Genomic DNA, 14,948 nt, shown 5'->3' with positions numbered 1-14,948 from the left:
AATGCAATTACACCTGCACTAATACATACTGTGTCCGCGGTATAACAAACAAAAATTATATTTTTGAACACTATCTATAATGTGTCACATTAAATTCATTGAATACTAGGTTAACTGTCCTGAAGGGCTATTTTAAGCTTAGACAGCAACTGAAGCTTAGACTCAAACCCTGTACTTTGCGTTTATGTGGTGAAGATCTTGATCATTATGCCAACAACCCCCCCCATATTTGAAGCATGTTCAGCATTCTTTGTAGGCTACACAAGTAGAAAGCTGAAAGACCACATTCTAGAACGTTATTTTTATATTGAGTATATCGTTGTGACAAAAGGACTGTTTAAACATATCTCAGATACATATGAATGCTGTATCTTTAAACTAAGAAGCATGCAAAATACTCATGTTAATAAAAGAGGAGGTGACATATCTACTAAGACTGAATGTATGGAATATGCCTGAATTACCAGACTGAAAGACAATGTATTACCAGGCCTTAATACAACTGCTAGTGGAAAATATTATGTATATTTTTTTTAAAGATGCTAGATTTTATGGAACTTTTAATGGAATTTTCTAGTTACTGATTATTTGTTCTTTACAAATGCTTGTGTGTGCTGTGATATCTCCACTAACATCACATAATGTGATTGCTGTGATTAGTCTAACATCACATAATGTGTATTAAAGTAATAATGGTCGTTTCTTGTACAAGGTTGTGTCTCTGATGACTTATTCTGCATAAATGTGAAAGCTTATGCATTTTAAGTATTAAGTGAAATAGTTTCTGTAGATCAAACTCCAGTGGATGTATTTTGGATGATATGCCAAACTGCTTATAGGCATATAATTGGTATCCATTTATGGTTTACGTCACAGTCAGAGATTCAAAACAGATAAATGTTGCATGTGTGAATATTCAGGATTCAAGTTGTCAGTATTTTACTGTCTTAAACTACAGAAAACTGCATTTGGGAGCAGAATACAAATGCGACAGTTAATTAAAAATTGAACATTAGGGATGTTTTTTTTTCAGCTTAAAAGTTTGTTATTTTCTTGGTACAGGATGACTTTCTTTAATTTCATGGCATAATATTTTCCATAATCAAGGGATGATATAAAATAGCACATTCTGGAACTGTAGTTTATTTGACAGGCAGCTAGAAGCAAGATTCATAGAGAGCACTAAGGACTGAAGTGTGCTTATTTGTAATACATATTTGAATATGCTGCTATTGTAAAAATACATTGATTCTGTATTTGAACTGACCAAAAAATGACAAGTTCTGAAATGCCTTTGCCTTTGGAAAACACAACAATATGCTTTCTTTCTAAAGCCATGCTGAGAAATATCATACTGAAAGCATATAAATATTTTATTAAATAAATGTTTATGAGTATACATATGATTCTGCCTCAGAGTAAAGTGGTAATCTTTAATGTTTGAATGTGGGGATGTAATATATGGGAACAGCTTCAAGGGATTAGATACCTCTAGCCCATGTCAGATTTCAGAATGCATATCATGTTGTCTGGTATCTTGTATTCACTGCACACTTTGAAATGCATACTGATGAAACTGGCTGCCTGCAATCTGCGTGCACCTCCTCATTCAGTATACAATGATTACCAGATTTTACATTTCACAGTTTTGCAAAGATATTTATTCAGACTGTACTAAATATGAATGCATCTGTAAAAGAAACAACTAATTAGAGATATGTTGATTTTTATATGCCCATTTAGATATTTTTTCAGGTTACGAATGTTCCTCCAACTGGCCAAAGGCAGTATAACTATTACCATGCAAAGTAATACTACTTGTATTGGAAATGCCATTAAAGTCTATAGGATTGTCAATAACTGATTTAAGAAAGAACAACGTCTTGTTAAACAGTATCTGCCATTGCTCACTGTAATCATAGAATCTTTGTTGTCCTGCATAAAACAAGGATCTTTGTTAAAGAAGGGTGTGTGCTTAGTTTATCATAGTCTCTTCACCAGAACTATACAACCTTTCTTAAGTAGGGAATCTGACATTTTGACAAAGCAAAATCTTATTATTCTCAGCTCCCAGATGAATCACCCTTAGTATATTTTTGTGTTTATTTGGCATACTGTAAGCGGATTATGAAGGAACCGTTTTTATACCAATGCTTGTTGTTTTTCCTTTACCCTGTATTTATACCCACACAGTGAATGTGTAGGAAGGTACAATACCTGCAAAAATACTTTTAGTTTTCTAACCTTCAGTAAGAAAATTTGTATTTAAACAGTGCATTACAAATGGGAGGACACCGTAGAGACTTTGAATTTGGAAATTTCCAAATGGAATGGATGTGGTGCTCCCCTGTGTAAATATTTGGTACCTTTTTTTTTGACAGGATGGGGATGGAGTTTTTAGAAATAATTATTAGATGTAATGCAAAATGTATTGACTCTTTAAATGAGGAAAACAAGAGTTTTTGTTATTTCATTAAAAACTATCTGAATATGAATTAACATTTTAAGGTATTGATGAACTGTGTGGAAGTTAAAAAAACAGAAGTAGAAACAGTTAATAAGGGATTTCCAGAATTATCAACAGGATGTGTTTGCATTTTAAATATGTACTTCTGTAGATGTGAACTTTATTTGAACTGTTTGGAGCTTATCTCCCCAGGCCTCTACTGAAAATGGACATATATCCAGCTAGACTAGCCCGGTCAACAAATGTAAAATAAAATAAATAAAAATATACTTATCCTTTACCAGCCAGTAAAAATAACAAGACTAAAAGGACACTTTTGAAAAAGCTTTTGCTAATGGAGCACAAGTGAAGAATTTAAACATCAGGACAATTATTTTTTTTTTATCTCTTCAGCCATTACCAGGTCTCACTGGTTTGCCAACAAAAGAAATCAACAAGGAAACAACACTATGGGAATTGTCAGAGACTCCAAGAATGGAGGAAATCAAGGACGTGGCCACAGTGAAAACAGCAAGGTTTCTACTGGAGCAGGCACTCCCGTTATCATTAAATATTGAAACAGATACTGTTTTGCATATTGCAGATAATTTTAAAAATTACAATTACACTCATCTTCATTTAGATGACTCTCATTAAATTCTGCAGTAAGGGGTTACTTTTATCCCTTCTTATAAATTAAACATTGTGGACATCATTGCAGAACTCAAACTGTATACAAGAAAACTGAATTTATCACTTTTACTCTGTAATAGAAATGAAAATGCTCACCAGGGTTTGCTAACAAAATTCACATATAGTCCCCTTTTCTCTTTGGTTTAGTGTCATTTGAAAAAAAAATGTGACAGGGACATAAGTCATCTCTCAACCCAATCTGAATTTCATAATTTGCCTCAGAGTGAAATAACACTTTTGTTTGATTTATCTCAGAATAGAAACATTCAGATTATAAAACCTTATAAGGATGAAGTATTGTTATAATGGACGCAGTGGACCACAGTAATGAAATTCTTTCTTTGTTGCAATTTAATGATTTTTATGAACTGGTTTCTATCATTGAACTCAATGTTGTTTATAGAAAATAGACATATTTGAAGGAATTATTATTTGACAATCTTATTTCAAGTGATTTATATGACTTTTTAATCATTAAACATAAGGTTATCCCATCAATATTTGGGATACCAAAGATATATAAAGATATGGATAATTTACCTTTAAAAACAATTATTTCAGCTATTGGATCTAAGACAGCTTCTCTTGCAAAACATGATGATGTTCTTAAAAATATTTGAACTTTTTACCCAGACGTTTTAAAAGACTCCTGGCATTTTCTGCAGCATACTAGAAACAGAGAGTGGCCTAATGCACCAATGCACTCAAGTCTCTCAACAGGTACTGGTATGACTCTGTCATAGTCCATGTTAAAGTGAATGACTTGAGAAATGGACCCTGGACTATATGAAGAGAGACATGATGAAGCTCGCTGACTATTTGTCCTAGGCAGGTATGTCCCTAGCCTTAAGCGGCATTCTACCGTCACACAGAATGATGCCTCAATACAAACAGAAAATTATTGACTTTAACAACTTGGTTAGTTTCTGGTGTCATTAAAAGGGGATCCAGTACCTGACAGCCTAGGATGACATGATTGACAAGCCATGATGCTTTGCCAGAGATGGCCTGCATCTGTCTCCCTTGGGCTTCAGGCTCCTGGCAAAGGCTCTTGCCTCCTCCATAGTGCCTTTTTTAGTTAGGCAATGCCATGAGGTCAAAACTACCAACATGAAAATTTAATCAAAACATAAATTAAAGGGTGCTATACGCTAGGAGTCTAAACATGAAACTGCACTCATTGCAAACATTCTTAACCCTGGAAGAAGCTGACATTTGTGCAGTCACAGAAACCTGGTTCAAAGCTGTGGAGAGCACCCCAGCCATACAAGGTTACTCATCTTATTATTCATTCAGACCTCAAGCAGTGGGCAGAACAATAAAATGAGGTGGAGTTGCAATATATATAAAAGACATACACACCTCTAGGCTGGTCCAACAGTATGATGCACAGGAAATACTCCAGGTGCAGTTAACAATTGACAAGACCCCTATTCAAATCCTAGCTAGCTACAGGCCTCCAACTTTAACTCAAGATGCCCACTTCACCTCTCTGGACCTCTTCGAATCTATCAAGATTCAACCCTTTACCCTGATCCTGGGCAACGTTAACTATCCTTCCATAGACTGGAAGAACTACTCATGCCAAAACACAAATGCCCAAAAGATTCCTTGATTTTGTCAATGCAAATGCCTTGGACTAGTTGGTTGATACTCCCATAAGAGGTGAAAATATCTTGGACTTGGTATTAACCAACATACAACCTCCTGAGGGAAGATATAAACAGCTTCACTGCCCCGTCCTCCTCCACAGAAACTGGCACACATGTCCAATCTTACACCAAAGTAAGTATATGAGCATTTATATAGCTGCATGGAATCAGAAATACCAGACAGGATGAAATCATCTTCCTCAAGGAAGAGTAAACCTCTCTGGTGGACATCTACAATAAATAAACACTATAATAAAAGGAAAAAATTGCTGTCTGAGATAAAGAAGGAGCAGGTGTCTAATTGGAAACAGTCTCTCCTTAGCCTGAACAAGCAAATAAGAGCACTAGTGAAATCCTCCAAAGCAAACTTCAAGTCCAAATGGCCACATCTACTAAAGACAATTATAAGGCTTTCTTAACGTATGTCCACAGTCTCAAGGGAAGCACCCAGATCTGCTCAGAACTGGTGGTTAAGAACAGCACATGCTCAGATCCTGTAGATCTAGCCAACCTGCTGGCAAACAGGTTCAGTGAAACCTTCTCACCTCTGTCTCCCCATCAGTAAATCAGGACATCCCCAGTACCTGCCCCTCTCCCCTTATCTCTATGGAGCAAGTAATCTCTGCCCTCTCAAAGGCAAAAAATGCAGCCTCCATGGGACCTGATAACATCCTAGACTGCATGCTACATAAACTCAGGCAGGAATGTGAAGCACCATAAGGCACCCTATTCAACCAAAGCCTGAGGACTGGCTTTGTCCCAGTCAAGTGGAGGACAGCTAATGTCATTCCTTTGCACAAAGGTAGAGCATCCACTGTCCCAGGAAATTATAGACCATTCAGCCTAACTAGCCTGATCTGCAAGGTCATGGAGTGGATTATCATGGACCTCATTAACAAGGACATTGGCAACCTCCAGACACTTGATCCCACACAGTTTGGGTTTGTGAAGGGGAGGTCATGCCTGTTAAATTTGGTCAACTTCTTTGAGACAGTCACCAAGGCCATAGATGAGGGAAGATGGTGCAAACTGCCTACCTTGACTTGGCCAAGGCCTTCAATACTATTCCCCATTCAGGTATAATAGATAAACTCTCTCAACTAGGCATCAATCCATATGTTACCAGATGTGTAGCAAACTGGCTCACTGATAGAACCCATGTAGTCAAAATAGAGGAAGCCACCTCAAGTAGTAGACCTGTAACAAGCGGTGTATCTCAGGGATCAGTCTTAGGGCCCCTGCTGTTTGGGGTATACTTCTTAGAGGTGCAGGCCAAATCTAGTTGGCTATGGCTGACCAAGTTTGCAAATGACTGCAAGCTGTGTGCTGTCAATTCCCCTAGTGATGTGGACATTCTCCAAGAGGGTCTCACCCAAACAAATGACTGGTGCCAGAAACATGGCCTCAAACTGAATGCCAAAAATGCATCATCATCCCTTTTGGGGAGAATGACATCCCCAGAAATGATCACATTGATAATAAGTCACTAAGCATGCAATCAGTCATAAGGGACTTGGGGAATCCAGGTGGATGGCAAACTGACTTTTGACTACCATATTGCCTCCGCTGTACAGAAAGTTTTCTATATGGCCCACCTCATTAGTAAGGGTATCTCATCCAGGGACAAGGTAGTCATAACATCCCTGTATTCTTCCCTTATAACACCAATTATTGAATACAATGCCCCTTTCAGCATGTACATCACAAGCACATGCAGCAGTTGAACAGACCACAGAGATTCCTCATCCAGAGAATCCAGGGCCTCAAACATCTACCTTACACAGATAGGCTAAAAGCCCTATCCCTCTACTCAGTCTCCTACAGACTCCTCAGAGTTGACTTCTGTCTGGTATACAAAGCAATCTCAGATCCTGCCCTCATGGGACTGCTGCACATCCGCAAGTCAAGTTCCACTCGAGTAACCCACACGTGAGAGCTCAACCTGGTCTGTTACATTAATAACAGTTGTTGGTGGGACAGATTTGTGTCCCAGAGATTACTCCTTTTGTGGAATAGACTCCCTCTCCAAGTAAAACAGAGTACCTCATTAAACCTTTTGAAGTACAACCTAAATAACTGGATGGGGAACAGAAAATACACCCCTGGGATTCCACATATGTCCCTGCTGGACAATGGCATAGGGTGGTGACTTGTTGGAACATGGGCTAAAGTCTTCGCTAGGCTTGTAAGGGCCTCAGGGCCAGTAGTTTAGTAACTTCCTATGATAGTTCATTGGCTCACACAATTTATAGGAAGGTGACCATCTTAAGGATGTGTTGTTACAAAGAGACTAGCATGAAGATTTAATTAATGGTATTTTAGATACATTTTATTACTAAACTAGGTTGTGCTTCCAGTTTTGTTTATAAGACTGGAAGAAATATAGGAAACATCCAAAAATGTAAGTCTTTCTACACAAGGAGGCATTGTCAGTGTGTTGAAATGTGGCATATGTCCATAATGTAAATTTATTTTGGAAGGATGAAATATTGTTGATATTGGCAACAGTTGTATGTATCAATATAACTGTAATTCTGCTTGTGTGTTATATTTAAGAATTTGCTTATCATACTATGCTTATTTTGTAGGAAAAAGAAAAACAGCTTGGAAAAATATATGAATGTTGTTAATGAATGCCCTTTTTAAACACACACTACATTGTGAGAACTTTAAAAAGTGTTTGTTTTTTTTGGAAAAAGTACAAAAAATTCCAGAGGAGGGTGGTGACAGAATTTATTTTTGCACACATAATTATGTTGACAGATCAAGCTAAATCCACAGAAAACAAGAGTGCTGAAGCTCAAAGAGAAACCACGTACTTACTCAGGCCAAATACAAATTTATTACTATTCCACTGCAAAAACACGTAAAACACATTAACGCTTTGTATCACACCATGCGTTTTCGTCCTAATTCAATGGACTTCATCAGATGTTCCATTTAAAATCCTTAATCCATTTATACCATTGGTTAAAACCATTAAACCAATTAAAAAAACATTGCTTAATTTAAACAAACAAATAATCTCTCACTTGGGCACATAAATATTAATCACATAAACCTCCTTTCCACTCATAATTATTACAATATATATTTTTAAAAAAGTATATAAAAATATATACACATCTATAAAATAGAAACCATCATCCTATTAAACTAACATATCACCTTAAAAATGTTTTATACACTTATATCACAGGAGAATAGGTATTTTTGTATAAGAAGGAATATTTAATTCATTTATTTTAATTCATTTATTTTGAGACCTCGTTCTTGAACAACAGTGCCACCTTCTGTTCCACTCAAATATTACATATCCATTCCTTTCTTTTATAGTCTAGCAGACCTCAGTTTTAAAAGTGGTAATATAGACAAATGGTCATTTAAGCCTGGGGTTTTACCTGTTTCTAAAGTTACTTGCCACCATAATTCCTTATATCCTATTTTGTCTTCCCATGGGCCACCCCTGATATCATTCTTAATTTGTTCTAGAACAAAAAAGAGAAATTTATAACCTTCACACACCTTAGAATGCTTAAATAATGCATTTGATTCTTTCCCTTTTACTATATCATAGGTGTGTTCATATATTCTCCTCTTTAAAGTTTTCTCTGTTTTGCCCACATAAAAGGAATTACATTTCTGACAAATGGCAAGATATACTAATCCCCTAGACTCACAATTATAATACCCTTTACTAACTATCCATCTTTCTCTACTTTCCAAATAAATTCTTTCTTCATTACTAATATATTCACATTGGTTGCACCATCCACATTTATAGGTACCCATTTTCCTTCCATTTCTTTTACTAACATTTCCTTTATTATTTTTGTTCTTATTTTCTAGGATTTCCTTAATACTGCTTGAATTTCTAAAAACCACTTTAGATGTAATTCTAGACATACCTTCCAAGTCTGTAAAGGAAACAAATCTATCCCATTCTTTCTGAAATATTGTTTTTATATTGCAATTTATTGCATTATATTCCAAAATAAGTGCCTGTTGATATTCCCCATTTCCATTTATTCCTTTATTTTCATCTTCATTATTTTTATTAAATTCCTTAATCCCCTTAACTGGTTTGAATTTATCAGTTCTACCATTTTCCACCTCAGACCTAATATTTTTAACAAAGTCCTTGGGGTATCCTCTTTCCATAAACATCTTTTCCAATAAATTACACTCATTCCAAAAATCACTGTACATGCTAGTCATATAGGATCCCCTGACAAATTGTCCTTTCATTATATTTTTCTTACTATGTGCTGGATGTGCACTATTATAATGAAGGAAAGAATCATAGAAGGTAGATTTTCTGTAAACCCTAGTTTCCAGCATATTATTTACTTTGTATATTTCTAGGTCCAAGTATTGCAGCTTATCATAAGATGTTTTATATGTAAATTTAAGGAAATCTGTGGTCTTACTAATGTAATCCATAAATTCTCCAAATTTTTGACTACCCCCCATCCAAAAAAATCACTATATCATCTAGGAATCTCCGATATAACGTCCAACAGGTGTTAAATTTTGAATTCAGAACATGTGTTTCCTCCCACTTAGCTAATACTAAATTTGCAAAGGTAGGAGCACAGTCCGCACCCATGGCCACCCCTTGAATTTGTTGAAAAAATTCACCATTAAAAATCAAAAAATTATTTTTCAAGACCATTTCCATAAGTCCTGTGCTTACTACCTTTTCTCTGTGGGTTAAGCTTTTATCTTGAAACACAATGTCCTCAAACATTTTCATACCTGTTACATAAGGGATGGAAGAAAAGAGATCCACTATATCTATAGTGACAAATAGTAAATTTTCAGTACACAAGTCTGGAGTAATTTCCCTTAAAAGGTCCCCTCTTAGTATAGCCTTCCTGCTGACCCAAATATGCTTAGTTTTAGTATCTACATATTTTGCTAGAGGCAACGTTTTCGAACCATCAGCTGATACTATAGGTCTGAGTGGGGGGGGGGGGGCTTCCAAGTTTTTATGGATCTTGGGGATTCAAAATATTATAGGCATTTTTGGTTTTTCAACCTTCAAATATGTATACATCTTTTTATCTATGGTACCTTCATGGACCATGTCTTCTATTTCCATATCAATTCTATTATAAGCCAAATTTACTTCATTCTTAGAGACACGTGTATTTATTTTCATCCCTAAGTATCTGATTAATTTTCCCCTCATATTGTATAAGATCCATAATCACAATCCCCCCTCCCTTATCTGGCTTAATTATTCTCACATTGAAGTTGGATTTTAATTCAGTCAAAATTGTATTCTCTTCCCTATTAAGGTTCATTTTATATTTAATTCTCTTTTGTGCATCCCTAATTTCTTTTTCCATTACTCCCTCCAAATTTTTTAACTGGGGGTGCATAGGGGGGTTAAAGGTAGACTTCTTGGTTAATACTTGATTATTATAAATTCCATTATTTATATCATCCTTAGCAAATAACATTTCCAAATTCACTTTCCTCAAAAACAATTTAATATCCAGAAATGTCCTTGTTAAATCTCCTTTGACATAATGGATAAATTTAAGTCCTTTCCCTAAAAGACAAAAATGTTCCTTCACTAAGGGGACATTACTAAAATTGTAAATAGAAAAACCACCAAAAGTGTTTTTAACTCCTTCCACCTTAATCTCCTGTTGGAGATGTTCTACAACCGGGCCAGTGGTACATCTTTCTAATATCTCCCCCTCCCTCTTCTCCCCCCCCATTCGAAAATTTCCTTTTTGTGGTCATTGTATATTAAAAGACCTATTTTCCCTACCTAAAGGGGGAAATTCTCTATTATAATTATATTCATCCCATTCACTTATTACCTGATCCTTATTGATTATTTCCTGTCTATATATATTTTTTTTTATTATTATTCATATATGGTGGCTTAGGATAACTAACATTATTTTTATATTCTTGAATGTCCCTTCTTAGCTTTTTCATTTTCCTATTCATAAGTTCTTCACATTTGCTGTCAATTTCACTTCTTACTTTGAAATATTTTTTTTTCTTCCCTTATCCCAAAAATAAGGTCTTCCTTTATATATATATCCATCTAGTTCATCAATTTCTTTTTGCAAGGTTTCTAATGTTTTACCATTCTCCTTAATAATTAATTTTAAAACATCAAGGCCGCATCTGTTGAATACTTCCAACAATTCCTTATGAAAAACTGAGCCCATTTGAACATTATTAGGGTATTTAAACACCCTTAAACCCTTTGGCACAATGTTCCTATTTATACACTCATAAAGATAAGCATTTTCTATACATAATGTTTTATATTTACACATTAATTTAGAAATCTTATCCACTTTTTTATTGTAAGAATCTGTGTTAACTGACCCCTGGGGGCCTCTGCTTTCCATTTTAAAGCAAAAATTAGCTTTTAACCATTCACTAGTCTCTATGAGTCTTATTTTGGAAACAGTACCTGGATTTGTCTGACCCATGTTCGGCGAATTAAGTCTGTTGCCGTTATTTCCTCTATCTTTGGGACTAATGTTTCAAAAAATTCCTGGTGTGGCTTCAGGATTAAACGTTGCACCTTTCGGTTCCTCGAGGTCACCGGCGTCCAAATCACTGCCAATAAGCTCCCTTTTCCTTTTATTTTTGTGCATTAACAACCCTTCCGTTCCACTTCCTGTAGCTTGGGATGTCAGAACATTCATCCCCACCAAGGTTTTACATAACGGCGTTAACAGATCAACAAGCTCTGTGAGTTGCCCAATCAGCTTGCGAGATTGGCCAAGTTCGTCAAGCCCCTTACTGTTCATCGGGGACTCTCTCTCCATAGCCAGTCCACACAAATCACTATCAACCAAAAAACGGATGCTCTCCAAACCACAAAAACCACAGAAAACAGGAGTGCTGAAGCTCAGAGAGAAACCACAAACTTACTCAGGCCAAATACAAATTTATTACTATTCCACTGCAAAAACACGTAAAACACATTCACGCTTTGTATCACACCATGCGTTTTTGTCCTAATTCAATGGACTTCATCAGATGTTCCATTTAAAATCCTTAATCCATTTATACCATTGGTTAAAACCATTAAACCAATTAAAAAACATTGCTTAATTTAAACAAACAAATAATCTCTCACTTGGGCTCATAAATATTAATCACATAAACCTCCTTTACACTCATAATTATTACAATATATATTTTTAAAAAAGTATATAAAAATATATACACCTATAAAATAGAAACCATCATCCTATTAAACTAACATATCACCTTAAAAATGTTTTATACACTTATATCACAGGAGAATAGGTATTTAATAATGTTCACTCTCTTGCCCTGCTTTGTTTAATAACTACCCATCTCCCACAACCATTACTGCTTCTTTCAGCAGACTCCTACCCTGAACCCACATTTACCAATAAACCAGCTCTTTAATTCTTGCCTTCCTTCACACTGGATATTATTAGCTATTCCTAGCCCCTGTTCAGTTGACCTTGCTTCCATTATTTTAAATTTAAATTTCTGCAAAATGGCAGTATCCACCTTATCTCTCTATAGTTTGGCCAATATCTGCTGCCTTTTAATGTAATTGTTAATTCTGCCATATTACAGTTAGCTAACTAAATCATTTCCCACAAGGCATCTCTAATTAACCCACCAGTGTTCCACTGGAGATAGACTCTGCAGATCTGTGGGTAACAACTTGTGTCCGACCAAGTAATGAAAGGCCTGAGATATTGCTCACTTAGATCATGTCACTGGAATACCTGCCATCTCCATTAGTCTCCCTGATTTCTATCAAACTAAACAGGTAGTGGATAATCACCTTCACTCCTTCTCTCACTGTTATCTTGTCTAAGTTCACCTTTTCCACCCGTTACATTGTGACAGTAACCAAGCACACACCCTTACACCATTCAATACAATATTGCCTAGCTTATGATATACTTATATTAAAGTTTCTTTACCTAACCAGTTCCCCTAGCAATGCAGTCTGTCCCTCTCATAACTTGCAATTATTTCTGTAACTGCATATTCCACTGGGTCACTACAATAAACTTTCACTTATACAATTCTAAACTAGAATATCATCTCTCTTCTTAAACCTGTCAACTTTACACCACACTCACCTTTCACCCCTGAATGCCAATATTTTCAACTAAGTATTTCCATAAAATAACACAAAAATAGCAAACACATTCAGTTGTTTGTTATTGTTAAATGTAGCTCACAGTTCAATATACGGCTATTGTCTAAGCAAAATATAACTATTCATTAACTTGAATCCACAATTCAGCTAGCATTGTACACAGAACAATTTGCCAGTTCCTACATTTTATTTATTTATTTATTTGCAGTTTGTTTTCCAGGATAGTCCATTGGGCTACAAGGAGCCCATTTTCAATGGAGTCCTAGGGAGAAAAGCTCCAGAGAAATACAGATATATAGTACAGAAAGAGCACAAATCCATAATAGGCTGCTCAGTGAAGGTATTTTGAGTGATTTTGTTGATATGCTGTTTGATACGCTGTTTGCTGTTCTCCGTTTTTGATGTTAAATCCATAATGTACATTTCAGTTAAATGTTAAATACATATTTTGTATAGCACGAATCCATATTGCACAATTCAAATAGATGTTACATAATGCAGAAATAAAAACAAGATTTTCATTAGGAAAATTACATCAGGTTAATTCAGTAAGTAGTATTTTTTTTTTTTTTTTAGGGAATTACAATGAGGTAATTTTTTAGTCATTGGTTGAATATGTCCCAAGGGATGTAAAACTTTAGAAGGTAGTGACAGGCAACAAAGTTTGGAAGAAAGTGTGGTAGAATTAGGTTGTATGAGAGCAAGAGCATTTCCATTGTGAAGTAAGGTGTGAGTGCAGTGAGGTTTTAAACAAGGAGAGACTGCTGGTGGTGCAGATGGGAGAAGGGAGAGAGTTCCAGAGGCGTGCAAGAGAGAAGGACATCAATCGATTCCCAGCAAGGTGTGTTGGTTTATGCAATTTAATTAGTCTTTGGGAATTGGATCTTAGGAGTCTATCTAGTTTATGCATTTCAAAGGTATTTGCTAGGGAGGGGCAGAGAGACGGGTTATGAATGAGTTTGTGTGCTTGGATGAGCTGGGTATATGTGAGGAAGTTTGGTAATTCTAGGCAACTTAGTTGGTGAAGGGAATTACAGTGGTGAGAAGAGGCTCTATGACCTGCCACAAATTTGGATATTTTGTTATAAGAAGATGAGAGTTTTGTTTTGAGGGAAGATTTTAGGCTGGTTAGGATAGATGTACCATATAAAAGGGATGGGATGATGTATGTATTATCTAACGTAATCCTGGTGGTGTGAGAGATAAAGCAACTGCGGTGGTAAAGCATGCCTAATTTTTATGTTTTTTTTATATTTGCTTTTAGATGCTTAGCAAATTTTAGTTGATTGTCAATGATAACTCCTAGTAATTTTGTGTCAGAGACTAGTTCTAAGGAGGTATTATTATTGCTGGTAATTATGAAGGATTGTTTGTCTAGGGAAGAGGTTTGGATGCATTGAATAACATAAGTTTTGTTTTGGTTGCATTAAGAGCTAGATGGTTGAGCATCCACTGTTCAGTGGAAGAGAAGGCTGCTTGTGTTAGATTGTTAAGAGTTGTGATGGAAGGGGAGGAACAGATTATAGTAGAATCATCGGCATATTGGATGAGTCTAGAGTTAGGAATGGCTTGGAAGAAATCATTTATGAATATGTTGAATAGGGGTCTACTACCAGAGATCGAAATTACACTACTTATAAATCCGGTAGTAGATGCTCACTAACGCGAAAGTGCACTTCACCGAAGGTGCACTTTTGTGAACACCACTTGAGCAAATGGTTACAGACCTTAGGGATAGGGCTTGGGTTAAGGATAGTGGATAGCTAGTAGGGCTATCCACTATCCTTAACCCAAACCCTAACCATAAGGTCCATGACTACTGCACCACAGTGGAGGAAATTGTATGTCCTCCACGGTGCAGTAGTCATGGATCTATGTCCTCCATTGTGGTGCGGTAGTCATGGACCTTAGGGTTAGGGCTTGGGTTAAGGATAGTGGATAGCTAACCCAAGCCCTAACCCTAAGGTCGGTGACTACTGCACCACAGTGGAGAACATTGCCTGTTTGTTCTAGTGGTGTT

The sequence above is a fragment of the Protopterus annectens genome, chromosome 6.part0 (assembly GCF_019279795.1).
Source record: "Protopterus annectens isolate FY-2018-M chromosome 6.part0, PAN1.0, whole genome shotgun sequence".
In the NCBI taxonomy this organism is placed as follows: domain Eukaryota; kingdom Metazoa; phylum Chordata; order Ceratodontiformes; family Protopteridae; genus Protopterus; species Protopterus annectens.
The sequence above is the reverse complement of the archived record's forward strand: the minus strand, read 5'-3'. Positions refer to the sequence as shown.